This window comes from Pteropus alecto, unplaced genomic scaffold (assembly GCF_000325575.1).
Source record: "Pteropus alecto unplaced genomic scaffold, ASM32557v1 scaffold25, whole genome shotgun sequence".
NCBI classification, from domain to species: domain Eukaryota; kingdom Metazoa; phylum Chordata; class Mammalia; order Chiroptera; family Pteropodidae; genus Pteropus; species Pteropus alecto.
The window spans coordinates 13,627,394-13,647,271 of NW_006441955.1; the positions used below are offsets into that span (position 1 = coordinate 13,627,394).

Below are 19,878 nucleotides of genomic sequence, written 5' to 3' on the forward strand. Positions count from 1 at the left end.
TGCAAAGTCTTGCTCTCCACCCTCTAGCTTGCACTGGGACAGAGCTCCTGCCCTTGCGTGGCCTGGTTGCTGGGGCGCTGGCTTTTGAAAAGGCTCGTCTTTTCCCAGTGGTGCTTCTGGATCTGTTCCACCGAGGGGGCAGGAGCTGCGTTTTCATTAGAACAGAAACTTTATACCCAAGGGCGCTCTTGTGCAAGCAAGCGTCGTGGCAGGCCAGGAAATTAATGCAATACTTTGTCAGTCTCCCCACCCCACCCTCGCTAAGGAACGTTAACTTGACTTAATTGGGCAGGTTCACTCGAATACGTGAAACTTTGAAATAGATTTTGCAGTAAACCTTATGTACGGTAGAATGGATTTGTAAAATAAGTAAACCGGAGCTGATTGTACACTCACTTTTAAAAAACGTTTTTCTAACCAGTTTTTCTAAAGAACAAGTTTTGTTTCTATATTGAAAAATAAGATTTGACTTACTCCAACTCTTGTGAAACTCGTTTCTTTTAATATTTTTATTCATTTTAGTAGTACATTATGTATTTTATTTTATTAACATATTAAGTGCCATTTTGCCAAGCACCATTAGAAGCCCTTCACTTGTGATATCTCATGTATCCTACTGCAGCCTGATGAGGTAGATGCTATTATGGACATCTTCAGGTTGCCAATGAGATAACTGGAAGCTTAGGCAGGTTAATTTACAGAAACGGTAATGGCAGCACTGAGAATCCAGTACTGAACTTGAACAGCTTCTCAGAATGAAGAGACTCTTAAATCTAAAGATCTGTTTTCCACTAGTGTCCAAAAGCTAAACAGCACCTGATCTACATCTACCTCCCACAATCAATATATAAGTACCGATGACAGAAGATTGTGTGATTTGTTTTCTTCATGCTCTTCAGTTTTGAGACAACCACAACTTCCCTTGAAGAACAAACACTAGCTGTAACACAATAGAGCCCTTCATTTCCTTGTCATCACCTGTTTTTAATTTGCATTTCATTCTTTTGCATTCAGCAAACACTGAGCTATGTACAGAGAAATGTGTGGAATAAAAAGACAATTCAGATACAAGAGTCTTCCTTAAGAAGCTTATAGCATAGTGAGAATTTTAGGGTTCCAACTGGAAATTTGTCTGTTGGGAGTAGTGAGGAGTAAGAAGAAAAGAATCATTTGAGACTAAAAAATATGTTCTTAAACCTTACCTTTTAGCTACTGCCCTATTTCTTCCCCATCTTTAAGCCAAATCTTTGTAAAAGTTGTCTGCATTCATCATCACTGATTTCTCACCTCGCATTCACTCCTCACCTGACTGCAGTCTGGCTTCTGTCTCCTCCACCATTCCACTAAAACTCCTCTTGTCGAGGTTACTACTGACTTTCTGGTTGCTAAATCCATAGAAGGCTTTTTAGGCCTTATTTTCTTTGATCTTCCTGTTGCATTTGGCACTGCTGATTTTGTATTCTCTTGAAGTTCTCGTTTCCTTGCCTTGATCACTCTCTTGATTCTACTCACACTTTTTGAGAGTTTCCCTATGGACTGCTTGCCCTGTCCACACCCAAGCCATCACCTTGGTTTCTGTCCTCAGCTTGCAGCTCTCAGATTTTATGCTCTCTTAATTCACCAGGGATTTAAATACGTTACCATTTATGGTGTGACTCAATTCAGATAGCATCTTCAGAAACCTTTCCCCAACAGCCCCTCTTTGCCCTCTCCTCCCGTTAAGTGATCTTTTTCTATAGGTACATACCTCTAGAATATATTAATCAAATCCCAGTGAAATTATCTGTTTACATATGATAATCCTCCACTAGAGAGTAAGCTTCTTTAAGACCGGGGCTGTGTTTTTTCTCTATCTTCAGTACCTAAGATAATGTAGCATTCAGTGAATCTTTGTTCAGTTGCCCTGAATTGTGGCTTGTGAAGTATGAGGAATGCACTTAAATTTATTCTCATTAAATATTTATTATGTATTGAATTCATATCAGACATCGTGCTAGGTACTTGGGATACAAAATATTCTTGTCCTCAGGAAATACATAGCCTAGAATAGGAGAGACAAGAATAAGCAAGTTGCACAGTGTGTTAGGAGTTATGATGGAGGTATGTGACAAGTACTGAAGGGGCAAGAGCATGGAGAGCTGCACTCAGGAGAGGAAGGTGAAGTGAGGAAGGCTTCACAGAAAGGCAGTAGCTGACACTAAGGCTTAAATGATGAGTTGGAGTTCCCAAGGGGGAAGAATTCTAGGCAGAATAAAAATCGTAGGAGTTGGGGACTATTCTCTGAAGTAAGTTACTTATTTTCTGATCCTTTCCCCCCTTGTCTTTAAAGATTGGAAGTGATAATACATACCCAGAGAGGTAAACAACACATTTAATAGTACCTGGGAACCCTTTTCACCGGGAAGCAGCTTGAATGACACTTGTGAGGACACCTCAGGATGGCCCTGGGGGCAGGACTTTATGCTACCAATGTTCTGCCCATATGGGGGTACTAAGTTAGTCACACCAACCTGTTGCACCTTCAGCCCCCATAGATGTCAGCATTCTCTCCCGCCTTCCTCTGACCTTCAATGGTCCCAGCCAATATAGAAGGATTCCTTGTTAGTCAGAACCCAATTGGGTACAGGTGGCAAAAACATAACTTAGCCTAATTGAGAAAGGAGTTCATTGGCCCCTGTTACCGAAAAGTCTTACAGATTCCTAGTGCAGACTCCTTGGGCCTAATGATCTATCTGTAAATGATCAGAATGCTCAGACTCACAAATAAATGAATATTTGGATATTTTGAAGCATAGTTTATCATCTTCAGCAAAATAAAATAAATACTCCTGTGGGAACTTGTGAATAAGCAGACTTTCTTTCATCAATTCACAGGAGTTCTTATGTCATGGATTCCTTTGTTAAACCTATGGATCCCTTCCCAGAATATTTTTATTTTTAAATAAATAAAATACAAAGGATTGAAAAGGAAATAAAAACTATATTAAAAAATAATTATCAAAATATTAACCAAATTTGTGATATAACAAGATATGTACTTCTTTATTGATACATTAAGTAACGAGATTTAGTGGAGGGTCTAATACCATCTTACTTTAGAGTAATGATAAGTCTAAACATTTTGAGATATCTACAATCGCAATATTTTGAGATAACTGTAATGTGATATGAAAATATCTATGATTTCTGTTGATGATAAAGCCCCAGGTAGTAGTAGTAGTAGTAGTAGTAATAGTAATTCTGTGGTTTATTGCTTACATTCATAATGAAAGGAAAAGCTACATTTAATTTAGAGGTTAGTGAAAAAGATTTTTTGGTTTTGCCATTCAAGTTCATGGACCTCATTAAATTCTACCCATGGACCTCTTTTAGGGGAGTCTAGGAATTTTAGTTAAGAACCCCTACACTAAACAAAAGATCCCCTTTTAGTATTAGATACTGTTTGCACCTCAGTGGGCATCAAATACATGACCCCAGGATTAAGGGCCTCAGGTTCACAGAACCAAACCAATGAGGCTTTGAGAATTTCATCTTAAGTGGAGGAACTCCACGATCTCTTGTGTGGGATGGATCACTCTCCTGAACTTTCATGAGACCCAGCTGCAGACACAAGTGAAAGGACATGTTTCTGGGGTACAGTTCTGAGGAGGATGATAGGGCACCGAGCAGGAGGGAGAATGTTTTGGGACTCCGAGGTCATCGTTGGAGGCACCTTGCTTCCCTTACTTAAAATCTGATATCCTTAGGGCAGGGATAAGTCCTGTGTTAAAAAAAAGTCCTTTAATTATGATAGACTAATGAGTGACTGTTCTCCCCTGTCTATATGTTCTGATTTCGAATTGGCATTAAATACCAGGATGAATAAGATATTGTCCTTTTCCATCCAGGACTATGCAGTCTTTTGGGGGAGATAAGATGCAAGCAACACACACACACACAAACAGCAGAATTAGAAAAAGTGTTGAGTTCAGATATGGGAGAGAACATTCTGGATTGGGGAAAGAAGAGGTAAAAATTGAATTGTGTCTCGAAGAGTAGATAATGTGCAAATAGAGAAGAGGGGGCCACCATACAGGAGTGGGGAAACAGCAGAAAGGTAGGGTGGAGGAACGAACGGGATGTTTTTTTAGAGCTGGGTACTTAGCCACCAAACAATCTTTGTTATATGAAATATTTAAATCAAATTGTTTGGAAGTTTCTCTTTCTTGACTTCACTAATATTCTTGCTAAAAATTATTTTTTTACTTTTCTTTCTTAACCAAATCTAATGGCCATGGAACTAAAGACTAAAAGGAAAAACAGTCTTCCTTTTCACAATAAAGCTTCTTTTGGCAAACAAGATTAGAAAGGCAAAAGTGATTCATTCATTTAATAAATATTTATCGAACACCTACTTTCTGCCAGGCCCTGTTTTAGATACTAGGGATTCAGCAGTGAACCAAAGTTTCTGCTCTCACGCAGCCGTGGAGTTTTAATGGAGGGAGAGATGATAAATCACTTAAAGTGATTTATCGTCAGATGACGATAAATGGTCTGAGGAAAAATAAAACATGCTAAAAGAGAGAGCATTATAGGGTGGGCTGCTCTTTTTAGAGTGCTGATTTTAAAGGTCTTTGATAAACTTCATGTGAGCAGAGACCTGAGTGAAGTGGAGTGAGCCATGTGGATATCTCTGTGAAAAAACTTCCAGGAAGAGGAAGAGTTCAATGGAAAAGGTAAACACATTCAATCAATTTACATTGTACAGTTATGTTCTAGATAAACAAATGAGCACCCATTTTCATTGTACAAAAGGTCCTAGTATACATATAGTTTAGTATGTTTTATAGACAGTATATTACAAATGCTATCGTATTATAAATTTATCTTGACATAATAGGTTTAATCAACTTTGATCGAATATTTAACAATAAATTTGTTTGCTCTCTTGGACTTGAGGAGGAAAACTTTTTCTTTAAACTCTTAGGTTTATTGTATGGAGGCCTGCTAATTAAACTGACAAAAGATGGATCAGCAAGAGAAAAAAAAGATTGATTTATATTCACGTACTCGTGATGGAAATTCACTGAAAAATGAGACTCAAGGGGGCAGTTAGAATTGGGGCTTATAAACCATTTTAATATGGGGAGGAAAGGGAGAGAAGGGCACTTGTGGAAAAACAAATGACTTTAAGGAAAAATAAATAAGGCCTTAAGAGAATGGACGGGGGAGATGTAAAAGTTTTGTGATAATATCCATGTAAGTGTAGTGTAGTGCTTGGTGTCAGTCTTACCCTAGTTTCCAGAAACTCTGTCCCAGGGAAGGAATTTATGATAATTGAGGAGGCTCTGCTTTTAGATGGATAAAGGAGTTCAGAAAAATGCTCATTCTCAAATGTCTTCAGGTCAAAATAATTTTTATGCAACAGTGGCAGATCCTGGACTCCTTCAGACTGTCAAAGAGCTTTCAGGAGAGTGATCTGAGTGGGCTACACCGCTAAGTAAGTTAAGCAGGAAAGTTTGAACTGATCCATTCTTTCTCCCGTAAATTCCGTAAATTCTCTTAAAGTTTGCAGACACATCCAGTCATTTCTGTTGCTTTTGAAGCTGTGCTCAAAGTTGGGAACAAACTTTTATAAATGGATACTAAGTGTGTTGAGTAACTGGAGACTCACCAAGGCTTTAGCTGGAGAAGACTTCTTACCTGGTACTCTCCAAGGGGGAAGAACTAGGGGGTTGTTTGTGGAGGGTGAAAAGAACGTGCCTTTGTCTACAGTATGAGACATACCTTGGGGTATCAAGGTGGATATCAACTTTTTTTTTTAACTTTATATGTTGGAAGAGACCTCGACCTTCATTTGTTCCAACCACCATCTTAGAAAGGAACCAAAGGCACAAACATTCCCACTGCGGAGGACTTTTTAAATAAACTACTTTATTGAGGTATAATTCGCAGACCACACAATTCATCTATATAAAGTATACAATTCAATATTTTTTGATGTATTTACAGAGTTGTGCATCTATCACCATGGTTTAATTTTAAGATATTTTTATGGCCCTAAAAGAGTCCCCATATATTAGCGTTCAATCCTGCTTTTCCCTACGCCTACGCCTACGCCTACGCCTACGCCTTTCAGTCTAAGCAACCAGTCTACCTTAGGTCTCTATAAATTTGAGTGAGTGGATTTTACTTGGACTGAATGTCCAGTTCGGGTTGCCAGGCAGAAGAAGTTACATTTAGAAAACAAAGCTCCATGAGTATAAGAAGCAAAGACAGAGGGTTTGTATCAAGAACAGGAATGAGGGTCCCAGGCTTCTGTGCATACTGTCCTGACACAGAGTTGAAGCTGTCCCCTGTCTCAAGGAAACGCTTGTTGACTGGGGGAGGATAGACGCACAAAAAAAGCAGTCACCACTAGGTATTATAAGAACTAATACTTAAAGAAAAAGAAATGGCTGTGGAAGCTCAGGCCAGGGATACCTGGCAGAGCCTGTGTTGGGACTGTTTGTGGGAGGGGTCGGTCTGGCCAGCAAAGGCTTTCTGCAGGATATGAGTCTGTTTTTCTCAGCAGACTCCCTGGCCAGAGTAGATCAGGCTGTCAAAAAGAAAAAAAAGGAGGAGAAATTTCTCCTAGAGAACAGCTTCTTCATTTTCATGAGTGTAAGCAATCAGATTTCCTTTTTTACCAACGTATTTGAACTTATATATCCAAATTAGTATTGTACCCTGTCAAATCACCACTCTGGGAACTGTACACTTATTCCAGTGATGCATCCAGTGCTCAAAGCATTTTGAAACTCCTCTATGGGAATTATTTCTCAGCCAGTCGGTTTATGGGTCACCTAGGAAAACCAGTCACATTATTTTATAGTCATGCCTCATTTTTCACCTAAAATGATGTAACAAGATTTGATCACCCACTTTATTCATTAGACATGGCTCCAACCAATTTTTGCCTCTTTCCAAAGTTCAAATCTATTCTCAAAGGATGACATTTGTTATGACTGAAGACTTTTAAAGAAAGTGCCACAGACCGTAAAAACAGTTGCCCGAAAAAGAGTTCCAGAAATGTTAGCGCGATGTCAGCATTGTTTGAATAAATACATTGCTTCCCAAGGTGATTGTTTTGAAGGAGATAACATTAATTTAGATGAAAATACTCTAGCATAACTGTTTAAAATGAATTACTATATTTTATACTGTTCAAGCACACTGCCCTGTCGAGAGGGTCTTAGATAAGACAGTTCATGCTGGCGGAGTGTCTGGCCTTCTGCTTTCCTCCTGCAGTGTGTTATGGTGGCCTGCGGACATGGTTCTCTTCCATTCTGGTAAACATCTAACCATGCTTTGGTTAGGCATTTAGAAATCGTACACAATGGGAAGGTTTGTTAAAACACAAGTAGACAAAATAGCCCTGGCCCAGGATGCAAGTCCCATCAGCTCTAAGCCACAGGAACCAGAGACCTAGATGTTAAGCCTACACCTACCTGACTCCGAGAGACCGTCGCATGGTTGCCAAGAGGCCAGAAAGTGGAGCTGGGATGGCATAACTGGATGGGGATGGGGAAAAAGCTTTTACTTCAGTAATAAAACTATTATGTTACACTGCCTCCGTGGGACTTCAAGAAATGCATTATATGGAACAAAATGAAATCCATTTAAAAATGAAGCAGAAGGGAAATAAATGTAGGAAACTCAGGTGGAATTGGGAGTAAGGTTGACACCTGTCACAAATGATAAACTGCCTCCCTAGGCTGGGCCACATATTTGGCACCAAGCCCTCCTGTAGTCAGATCCACTTAAAAAACACTTATCACACAGCTCACCATAGCCAGTTTCCTCATGTGTAGATTTTGTAGAAAAAGACTCATAATAATATCTGACTTATAAAATTCATGTGAGGATGAAGTAAAATTGGAAGCATTTCTAAAGCCTGACATCGTATGTGTTTAGTAAACAAAAGAGTCTGATGATTCCAATGCTTATTATGATTATTTCAAATGCTGAGGTCATTGCAGGGCAGAGGGTGGGGGTCTTCTCTGTCTGCCACCATACCCACCACCTAGATGTCCTAACCTGTCTTGGTCCATACAGTATCCCTTGAATTTGATCTGTGAGGCTGAGGTTCACAGTTGCTGTAAGTCTCAGTCACAGGCTCGTTGATCTGAGGCCTTTACCTCTTTGGCATCTTGAGCTAGCAGTGGCTACTAGAAGATAGCTATTTTAGGATGAGTCTGTGGAGTGGTTACCTGGCCCAGGCCAATGTTGTCCTCCAGGTGGGAAGCTGCAAAAATTGTATGCTGGCATGAATTTGTTCATTCAGCAAGCATTGTCGAGCACTCTTTATGTGCCAGGTAGTGTGAGATGGTTGAGGGTATATAGATGAGTAAGACAAAGTCTTCTCAGGATGCTCAAGCTAGTAAAGGGGTATCCATAGGTAGTTACAAAAATATGGTGCAAATACTAGTGTATTAGTTTCCTCTGGTTGCAACTACAAACTGGGTGGCTTAAAATTACAGAAATTAATTTTCTCAGTTCTGGAGACCAGAAATCTGAAACCAGGGTGTTGGCAGCGCTGCACTCCCTCTGAAGGCTCCAGGGGAGAATTCTTCCTTGCCTCTTTCAGCTTTTGGTGGCTCCAAGTGTTCTTAGCTTTGTGGCTGCGTAACTCCAATCTCTGCCTCTGCCTTCACATGGCCTTCTCTGTATGTCTGTCTATTCCTCTTCTTTGTCTTTTAAGAATACTCGTTATTGGGTTTAGAGACTACTTGGGTAATCCAGGATGGTCTCATCTTGATATCCTTAACTTAATTACATCAGCAAAAACCCTTTTATTAAGTGAGATCACATTCTCAAGTTCTGGGAGGACATATCTTGGTGGGTAGAGGTGGTCACCAAGCCAACCCATTACAACTATATAAGAGGAGGCCCAGTTTAATGCAGATAGCTAATACTTTTGTTGTCCTATTTAAAAGTATACTTAAGGGAATCATGGGAACACAGAGGAGATCCACCCAATTTCATTTCGAGAGGAATGAGAAGAATGAGGTTGTCTACTCTTTCCAGGCGAGGTGATTTTTGAGGCAATTTTGAAGCAGAATGATAAAGAAGAATGAGGGAAATCTTAGCTGAGAGTGAAGTGAGGGTGGAGGCAAGGCACAACCACTAGTTTAATGCAGATAGCTAATCTTTTGTTGTCATATTTAAAAGTATTCTTATGGTAATAATTAACAAGAAGATTACATAACCCCATAAACCACAGTGCTTCTGTGGCCTCTTGACATAAGGCCAGATGGAAGATAGGACACTTGGTGGCTCCCTGAATCTTACCTCATAACTTCAGTTCATAGTAATGGGTTGGAATTGAAGGGTTCAAATTTCAGTTGTATAATGTACTGTGCAATATCACTTAATCTGCATAACTGAGTTAAAGCTCAGTATTCTCAGTTGTAAAATGGGATTAATTCTACTATCTGCCCTACCAGAGAGTTTTATGAGAACTGAATAAGTGACCTGCAAAGATTTTGGGAACTCTAAGTTGCAAACCAAAGGTGAGTTGTTATGGCTATTTTGAAATCCCTCTATTGCTTCAGGACCAATTTAAGCCTCCTGCCAAAATAAATCTCAACATACAATTTTATCTAGCACCTCTCAAAGTCCAAAACTCAGATGGCTAAAGAATAACCAAAAAGTAAAGATATCATACCATTTTGAGGATCTTAGTGGGATATCAAAAATCACTTCTTTTATGTTAGAATTTTGTTTCTGTATAACTTGGTGTCTGACAGATTTGAGTTTGATTCCTGAATATGCTGTTTCTTAGCTGTTTAATCTTAGACAAACTGCTTGAACTTTTTTTTTTCTTTATCCATTTGTAAAATTAAAATAATATCATAGTGGTATATTTAGGAAATAAGATAATGCACAGGAAGTTACCTAGCATAATATCTCACACAGTCCTAAGCAGGCTGTTAAACAGGGCATTGGGGATTTTGATGAGAAATACAGACAATTTAAACTTCTCTTTGTTATTAATAGTCCCCCAGCCACTTCCCACCTTTTCAATTTCACTTCTTTCCTTAGCTTTGTCAATGACTTATCAAGATGCTCCACAGCCGTTAAAGGAAGCCTATAAATTTCAGAACAGAAATGCCTTTCTTATAGAGAGTGTTTCATGCACAAGGTGGGGTAGGAGACTTGTTCTACATAATTTTAGGTTTTCAGTAATATGTTATCAGCCTGATACTCAGTTATCTCATCTCAAAAAAACATAGCAGCCAGCCTCCGTAAGCAAAATTATTCCTGAGTAGCTTAAGTCAGAGTGTTTGGTATTTGCATACCAGGTCTACCCATTAGGGTTTTAGGATACTGCTTCTAGTAATGATTGGATCTGCTTGCTCCACCAACTTCTAAACAATATTTGAGGGGGTGCTTTCTATCCCTCACACATTTACTGAGCATTTTTTTCAGTGCTCAGGATTGTGCTGTGCACTTGGGGCATACACAGTGCATAGGATAGTCTCCAGGTCCCAGTGGAGCTCATGGTCCAGTGGGCATTACAATGCAGTGAGACAGGTGCCTCCTCGGGTGTCATTGTGAGCTCTGGGGAGTATGAATGGATAAGTGGTCAGAGGGAGCTTCCAGGAGAGATGCATTTGAGCCAAGTCCTGATGGATAATGAAAAGGAAGCCAGGATAAGTGGAGACATTCTAGTAGAGGGAGCAGCACAGGCAAAAGAAGGGAGCCATTGTAGAAAGTAAGCCCACAGGCTTAAGACTTTAAAAAAGAACTCATCTTTCCTGCTGCATTGCAGGAAGGGAGGAGGGCAGCAAGGCAGCAAACAATGAGTTAGCACAACACAGGTCCATAACCCCTGAGGCTTTCTTTTCTATACAGGCCAGCCTAAGACCGAATTTGGGAATTATCTTATGACCTTAATGGGAAGGGAGAATCACTAACCTTGGAGACTTAGGTTAGTGAACCGATAAAGCTAACCTTCCCTATAAGGGCTCTGTCAGTTTGCCAAGATTATCTTTAAAATTTTTTTAATGTAATTTGTTGGGGTAACATTGGTTAATAACATTATTTAAATTTCAGGTGTACGACTTTACAACATGACATCTGTATATACTATTGTGTGCTCACCACCTAAAGTCTAGTCTCCTTCCATCACCATATATTTGACCCCCTTTAACCTCCACCCCCTTCCCCTTTGGTAACCATCATTCTGTTGCCTGTATCTATGAGTTTGTGTTTTTGCTTGTTTGTATGTTTGTTTCATTTGCTGATTCTGTGTCTTTAACCAGCAGGCTACATGACATATAACAGTCTGTATGTGACCTGATGTTTTCATAAGGGAAAGTCTTTTAACTTGGGTTGGTTGATCAAAACCCATATTAAAGAATGCATAACTCACAGTTCACTAAGTTAAATCACACATTTATGGTCATAAAAATTTACCCCCCAAAATGGATGTACAGCAGGACTGTGCTGTTACCTATAGATCGCACTCTGATATTAGTGAAGGGGTCAGCCATGACCCTCTTTTTCTCTTGTTAGCTTTAGTCTCTCTTTCTCACCACTTTACTACACTACACTGAAGTTCACTTTGTGGAATGAGCACCATGAATTCCTCTCCATCTCTCTGCTCACTGTTATCCAGTGCCCCCCTTGGAAGCAGCACGAGCTTTCAGCCTCAACCAGACTAAGCAGCTCTACTCCCTTCACTATTGCATCTTCTGGTTCTGTTCCTGACTGTTAATTGCCCGGGTCCTTGTGCTGTAGAAGCTTCCTAAAATGTCCGTTCTCAGGTGGAGTGTGCTTTGTTGTGGATGCCCTGTGCTTTGGGAGTGGTATGTGATGGTGGGAGTAATTTCATAGTTGAGGCTGATTCAGGAGGGGAGATCGCTTACTTGACTACTGGAGAAACTTACCTCCATTTATCAAAAATGCTATTCACAGAGGTCATTTAATGCTCTTCCTTCAACAGTATAGCCACTCAAACATTTATTGACTCTTCACTATACTTCATTTCAGGTGCTGAGGTTCCAAAATGAATAAAGTGCTGTCTTTCTCCTCACCACTGAGCAGGGGAGGAGGCTGTACATACCAAACCCTGGCACACACTCTGTTATTTAGTGATAGAAACCAAACCAAACACTCTGGGGCAAAGAAAGGGGGTGTGTGGGGAGGGGAGGAGTCTACCAGAGGGCCTCTCACAGAGACCAGTGACCCTGCTGCAAAGGGCTCAGCTGTCCCTGGAACTGTCCCTAATTTACGAACAAGAAAACCGAGGCCAGAGGCCATATACAGCCAGAAGGTGGCAAAGGCAGGATTCAGACTCAGGCCTTTCTGACTCTGTAGCCCTCTGGTTGGAGCAGATACTGTAGATTTCCTCCTCCACCTTTTCCCTGGCCCATTGTAGATGTTTAATCCACCACACAGACCATGTAGACTGACCCATATCTCTGATTCTCTCCTGCCTGGGCTCACCTGCTTTAGAGATCAGAGGATGTGTTAGAAGGATGTGATCAGTCTTTATCAATATCTCTTTCTGTTTTGGGGAGTCCAGATAACATTTATGGAGTGGCTACTCTGTGGCCAGGCGTTGTGTTAAGCACTTTACATGCCTTTCCATATTTACTTTTGGAACCTGTAAAGGAAGTTTTACTATTCTCATTTTACAAAAAAATCAGGCTCACAAAAAATATCCCCTCTTTGTGTCCACCTTCACTCATTTTGTTTACAGCTGGACATCCTAATTTGGCCAGGCCATGTTATTGGAAAAATTCTTAACGATGAGACAGAGAATAACTTCACCTTTCCTCTCTTAAAACCCCCAAAATCTTGGCACATGTTAATTATTTGATCACGGGCCAATCACTGTTTGGCACGAAACTCTAGGGGGCATGATTCCCATGGTATGCCAGGTGAATGAGACCCCCCGGATTGTGCAATGCCACTGGAGCCAGCTAGTGCGCCCCCTGGTGAGGCTCTGGGAATGCTTGCTTGTTTTCCCGTTTCCCACCAGAAGAGGGAAACATACAACCATGAATGATTTGAAAATAAGACAATTCTTTAGATCTCTTTTTACGAGAGGATTTTAATACACAGTTCCTGGTAATAGCAAGAATACGAGAAAATATTCCGTTAGCTCCAAATTAATATTCTTAAAAGATTTAAATGAAAAAAAATTTGAAGCTGCTCCAAAAGAAATAAAAGAAATATAAAATTTTTATGTAAACCATCTAAATTGCTGTTTTTATAGATCAAAATGGTTGAATATTGGTAATTTCTAATGAAACAGAGTCTTACTCATGTGTGCATTATGTATGAAAGGGATTACTAAGCCCTGTGCATCTTCAAATAGAGACTGTTTTTAGATTTAACCACACAAATTAAGAGCGGCATTTGTGGAGGTGGGGAACACCTTCCATAACTTTCTCTCTCTGAGTGCTCATAGCTCCCTTGTGAGCTCCCAGGTTAGCACTTTTTACTCCATTTCTAAAATGATTTGTTGGCTTATCCATCTCTCCTTTTAGATCAAAAGTTTCTTGGCAACTTGAGTCTGTCAACTTCATGTGGTGCACAATGCCTGGTGAAATGAATGCTGTAAGTCAGTTTATGCAGTAACTGTTGGGTACATGGATGTGTAAACAGATGGACAACAGACTGACGGATGCTAGAGGATGTACATGGCTCTGAGGCAGCTGTTTTGTTTTTAACTTCAAAATGTGCTTCAGGAACCTTTTTGATTCTGGGATTCTGTACAGCCCTAAGCCATCTGGCCCTTGTAATTCTTCTGGCCTTGTACCTTCTTTATAGTTTAATGTAATTTCTCCTTTTCTTTAAAGAACATTTCCTAACTCTTAAAATACATATACCCATAAATAGGTATGAAACACAGCTACATATTTTCAGATTGATTCAAGGCAGTAATAAAAGCTAGCACTTAAGTAGGGCTCACAAGGCAGTAGGACTAGCCAGTGCAAAGCTCTTTACATTTATTAACTTGTCATATCTTCATACAGCAAACCTATGCAGTAGATGCTATTTTCTTTTTTATTGCTCTCTTTAAGAAATGCATTTTTTAAAAACTGAGGTATAATTGACACATAACATATTAGTTTCAGGTGTACAACATAATGATTCAATATTTGTATGTATCATGCAGTGATCACCACAGTGTCTAAGTAGGTACTGTTTTCGAAAAGGGGACACCGAGAGGGTAAGAACTTTGCCCAAGGTCACCCAACTCGTAAATTCTACTCTTGCATGTGTCCCTACTGTTGACTGAGGTTGCTCAGCGAAGGGGAGGAGGACTCTTCTTCTTGCCTGGGTGAGACAGGAGGTGGAGCCTGACTCAGTTTGCAGATGGGAGCCAGGCACTACAGAGCCCTGCTCAACACAGTGAAGAGTTATAGGTGGCACAAGTGACAGAGACCCAGTCAGACTACAGTGAGCCGCCAAGAGGACTATATCATAAGGCTAGAGGGATGTCTCTTGAAAGCGAAGGGTAAGGTGTGCAGTTGGGCCTCACAGGAGCCTGAAACAGGAGGAACCAAAGCAGCTACTCTGTCTCGCCTGTCTGTTTATCTCAGTACATCTGCTTCATTTTCTTCTCTGTCTGCTGACTCACTTGTCAATATAAGTTGTTGGGGTTTGTGCATGCGTGTGTGTGTGTGTGTGTGTGTGTGAGAGAGAGAGAGAGAGAGAGAGAGAGAGAGAGAGAGAGAAAGAGAGAGAGAGATTGGTTATAAACTCATTTACTGAAATGCCTATGAATAGTTCAGGTTTATAAATCAAATATGTTTATTTACTTTTTAAGTGTTTTGTCTAACCAGCAAAACTTTGAAATTATTCAGGTTGTTATCATCTAATAATGATAACATCAGATGCTTGTGTAGGGTATCCTATACCAGGTTTTAAAACTTTCTGCATATTACCTCATTCAGTTACGACTGCAGCAACTGGTAAGTTGGCAGACTTTTTCTTCTCCCTATTTTTATAGATGAGACAATGGAAGCACAGAGAGGTTAAATAATTTATCTGAGGTCACATAGCTACTGACTGGCAGAGTTGGGCTTCCAAGCCTGTCAGTCTAGCCTTAGAGTCCATTCTCTGATAAAGCGTCCACACCTGATGATTTAAATTTATAAATATGGTGCATTCAGAGTTTTCTTGAATGTTTGAATAATGTTTATAATTTTGATAAAATTATCTTACCCCTTTAAACTTAAAATCATAGGTCAAAATAAGTTACTCAATTACACGTTATGAATTGGATTCACAAGGCTAATCTGTTAGATAAACTAATATCTTAGATTTTCTAACATACTTAAAATCCCAAATATGCTTAGATTTTCTCTTAAACTTATTACAAAAATATTAATACTGTAAGTTTGATTTATTTTACTATCTGTGTACTATGAGTTTGGTTTTCTTTATGTCTGTACTTAATTCTGAATCTTTCTGTGTTTAAAAATGTCCACTTCAAAACCATTCTTTTACCCCAAGCAATTAGGAGTTACCTTTCCAATTGAATTGGGGGTGACTGACATTGTCAGCTGGCTGAGGTGCATGTCGACTAGAGATCTGGATATGGAACCACCCTGGTCCGGAACGCCAGTTGGGAGCCTCAAGTGGTTTGTGTTCACAGACCACATTCCCCAATTCTCATGTGTCACGAATCTGCAGCCCCTACTCCCTTGACAAGATTCACCTAACCTATTTTCTGCTTGATTCTATTATGAATTCTTTTCCAATTCTTCCTGTACATCAGGTCTACAACTCTTAGAAATGTCTAAATGAGTTGGATCCTTCATAGTTCTCATGTATTTCCATGTATCATCTGGCTGCCCGTCACAATTCTGTGGATATTCTCATGACACAACTGTCCCTGCCCCACGGCTCCTGGGCTAACCTGGCTTCCCAGTTCATGGACTGGGAATCTGACTAGTGTACTTTTGAGTTCTGATTCTAGATTCCTAGGAGAGAAAATGTGATTGGTCCAGCTTTGGTCAGGTGTCTACCTATTGTGATCAGGGCCTGGCATCAGGGTCCCGTAGTAGCAACATGGCCCTAGGAACCCACTCTTGTTAGGTGGGGTAGGGGACAGTTTTAGAGAAGAGAGGGATTGAGTCAAAGACACTATGTGGAAAAGGGTCAGAGGAAAGAGAGATGTTCAGGTAGGGTCTTCATGTTGGAAGAAAAAAAAACCAACAGATTTTTTGGAACGTTTATCTTCCTCTTGCTTAAACATTTCCATAGCTTCTGGTGCCTACAAAATAAACTTTAGTGTGGTTTATGAGACTCTATAATCTTACCCCAACTATTTCTCCAGTCTCACCCCATCACTGTAACCTCTTGAGAGCCATAGCTCTGTACATGCACCTCTGGGACAGCATCGATACCACCATGCCGTGATGACTCCTTTTTGGTACAAACTTCTTAGGAACAAACATCCATCTACCTATTTTTCATATCGTTACATCATTTTGTAGTTTACAGAGGCTTTCATAGACATTCAGTGAGGTCATCTTCACAAAAACCTTGTGAGGCAGGTAGTATCACACTTTAGAGGTGAAGAAATTAAGAATCAGAAGGGCGAGGGGGCTCACATTCACTGATAATCTGCTACATGCTGGACAGAGTACTGATGTTTTTGTGTATATTACCTGATTCAATTCTCAAAACAACCTCGAGAGCTATGCCCATTTTACAGGCTCAGTTCAGTTAAGTAAGTTCCTCAAGATTGTACTTCTCATACGTTTTAGAGTCAAAGAGCTGAGCCCTGGCCGTGTCTGGCTCTTCAACCTGTGATCTTTGCCTTATCCTGCAGTGCCTGGGGCTGGCGTTTAACACCATACTGTTGGTTGAAGAAATGAATGACTGTTTCCCAGCTTGTGTTTCCTGTCACTGGTGTCAAACACCGTAAGCAGTCGGGGCAGGCACCTGCAGTTGTCACAAGCTCATGGCCTCAAGCTGGGGGTCTGATGATTCTTGCTGCTTTTAGCTCAAATAGTAGTTTTCTTTCCAGTGCTTACACCTAGAGACAGGGTTAGCAGTTCCATCCCCTATGCCCACTCTTGTGGCATTTGCTAAAAAAGAACTTTTGGTGTGAAGAGGTGAACTATTCAGGCCCTGGATGTGACCTTCACATGAGTCCTGGGAAATAGTAGTTAGTTCCCTAATAAATGTTTATTGATGGAAGGGAGGGAGGGGAAAAGAAGGGAAGGGAAGGGAAGGGAAAGGAAGGGAAAAGAAGAGGGATGAAAGATTGAAAGGAGGAGAGAGGAGAAAGGAAAGGAAGGAAAGGAAGAAGGAAGGCAGGCTTGGCAGGACTATAGTTTCTACTGTGTTCCACTAGGAAGGTATCATTGCTGATCAGAATGGGAGCCGGAGTCTTTGTGAGGCCGGGAGTGAAGGGATTCATAACTCTGCCATTGTGAAATTGATTGGACCCAAGACCAGTATGAAAGTTTCTTGTCTGAAGGGAGTAATCCTTAAGTCCCCCATATGGTTTAAATGTAATTTGTGTCATTGTGAAGGAGTACTGGCAATGCAGGCAAATTCATTAGGCCAAATTGGGTTCGCTATGCTCGACAGTAACGTTTCCGAAGATGAAGTTCAACCTTTGCTGGAGAGCTAAAACAAATGAGTTTCTTAATAGCTGCCCCACTTAGTCTGAGCGTCTTAGGAAGCTTAATGTTTTTAATGCCTCTTCTTTTTTACCACACTTCACAGTCCATCTAACATTGCTGCTTCTGGTAATATTTTTATATGGGGTTGAGTGCTATAGTGTCCATAAAATTATGACTCAGACCCACTTTTAGAATAGAAGCTTTTCTAGGGCAAGGATTGTTTTGGGGGGGAAGGGGCGGGGTTGGCATGTTGACTAACACCAGGCCAGGCATATGTAGTTGCTGAAAACGGTACTTTCTGTTTTGGATTTCCTCTGGAACCTTAGATTTGGCGTGTACTTAAGTTGCTGGGTCTTCACCCACATGTGCAAGAGCCACAAGAGGTGGGAATACTGCCCCGTCTGTGCCTAGCTGTCAAGCTAACTCATACTCAGGGAAGTAAAAAAGTACATGTGCCCACACTGACATTGCCATCCAAGAGGGAGACAGTAGTTTCACCTAGTAACCTCATTCCACAGGTTAGACACATATGACCTCTCGATGCTCAACCAGTGCTATTACCATTTGGATTAAATGATTTTTAAATATGAAGATGACCAAATGGGGAGGTACCTTTAAAAATTTTGAAATGAAGAGGCAAACAAATAATGAACTCCAAGATGGCATATCAAGTATTTGGAAAGTTAAGACTGGAAGAACACCGTCTATGGCCATGCCACCCTGAACGTGCCTGATCTCTTCTGATCTCGGAAGCTAAGCAGGGTCGGGCCTCGTTAGTACTTGGATGGGAGACCACCTAGGAAGACCTGGTGCTGTAAGCATTTTTAAAAAACATCAGTAAAGGTCTGGAGGAGCATCAGCATTATTAAGATTGCCATACTACCTTAAAAAAAAACAAACCTTTTTTAACCTTTAAGAATCTGAATAGTTATATTTGGAAGACTTTCTGAATCAGTCGGGTTTTAGATCATTAAAAACTGGTACTAGGCCCAAGAACAGGCTTAATTCTAGAAAAGTGTAGCTTTTACAACACACACAATGTGAAAAAGTATTTTTAGAAATAAGTTTTGTTCACATGAACACACACTGATAAGCTGAGGTGTTCCAGTATCTGATGTGGACACAGTCTTCCAGAAAAAAGAAAGCATTTGCAGCCTTTGAAACAAGATCTGTTAGGTCTCGTGCGGTGAATGAACCCACATTTATGCTTGTATTTTTTGCGTTTCACATTTATTTTGAAGTTGCATACTTATGCCTTGATTCTTCATAATTTCTCATTTTATGGAATTGATTAACCACAGGCTAGCCGAAATAAATAAATGTGTGGGAAAGAAACCCAACAAAACATTATTCTTCTAGTTCCAGCTTTAGAAGGAGCTTCACTGAGAGAGTGGCAGACCACCGTCAGAGAACATGCTGGAGTGTGTGGGCGGAGACGCTTTGGTTGGGGTTGCTGGAGCACTCTCGTGACCATGTGTCCCTGAATCTACCCTTGGATTTCAAGATCTTATTAAGAAAACTACCAATTATGTGGTTGGTTGCTTTGTTATTCCCAATGAAAAGATTATTGGGTTGATATTTCACGAATCTGGATCTATTATTAAATATGTCAAGACGCATATGCTGACCTAATTTGCTAGCCTGTTTGAAACTAGAGGAAAGTGGGCACCGAACTTAAAAAAGTATGAATTAAAAAAAATGCATTTCAGGAAGTTGAAAAACAGTGGGTGTGTAAACTACTGTTAATAAAGCTAGCTTACTTTGTAAATTAATTTCTAAGAAATTTTAGTTTTAAAAACTAAGTAAGCAAAAATAAGTAATAAAAGGTAATCATTTTTTGGCTGGCTGGTTTTCACGTCTTGTGAATTGTTTTAATGTTTTGTCTCGAGGTCTTCCCTGCACATAGGCCAACCCCATTTGTCATTTGAAGAAGAACAGGCTCCTTTGCCAGTGGCCGCTTTCTGCTCATGAGCCCAATGGCTCTGCTGGCCCTGCTCAGAGCAGCCTGTGGAACACAGGGCCATTCGTGCCACGGAGAGGGTAGCCTGCTGCTCTCAGCACCTGTTTACTTTTGGACCTTGCCGAAAGTCTGAAAAATTCTCAGATTTAGTTTGTCAAGGGATTATTCACTTCCCTTGAAAACCTTGACTCCTTAGTGCACGTGTCAAACTCTCCAAACATGTGATGTAACTAATCCTGGTTTACTTTTTAAGCATCCTTAACAAGTCACCAAAACCTTGACAGTGGAGCTTCT

At 40.4% G+C, this 19,878-nt stretch overlaps 1 protein-coding gene and 1 pseudogene across 1 annotated transcript in view; both read left to right on the top strand.

Moving 5' to 3' along the window:
• Positions 1-19,878, top strand: part of PGM1 (phosphoglucomutase 1) — a 57,874-nt gene that overhangs the window by 1,116 nt on the left and 36,880 nt on the right. The window lies entirely within an intron of this gene.
• LOC112485795 lies at positions 18,327-18,445 on the top strand (annotated as a pseudogene).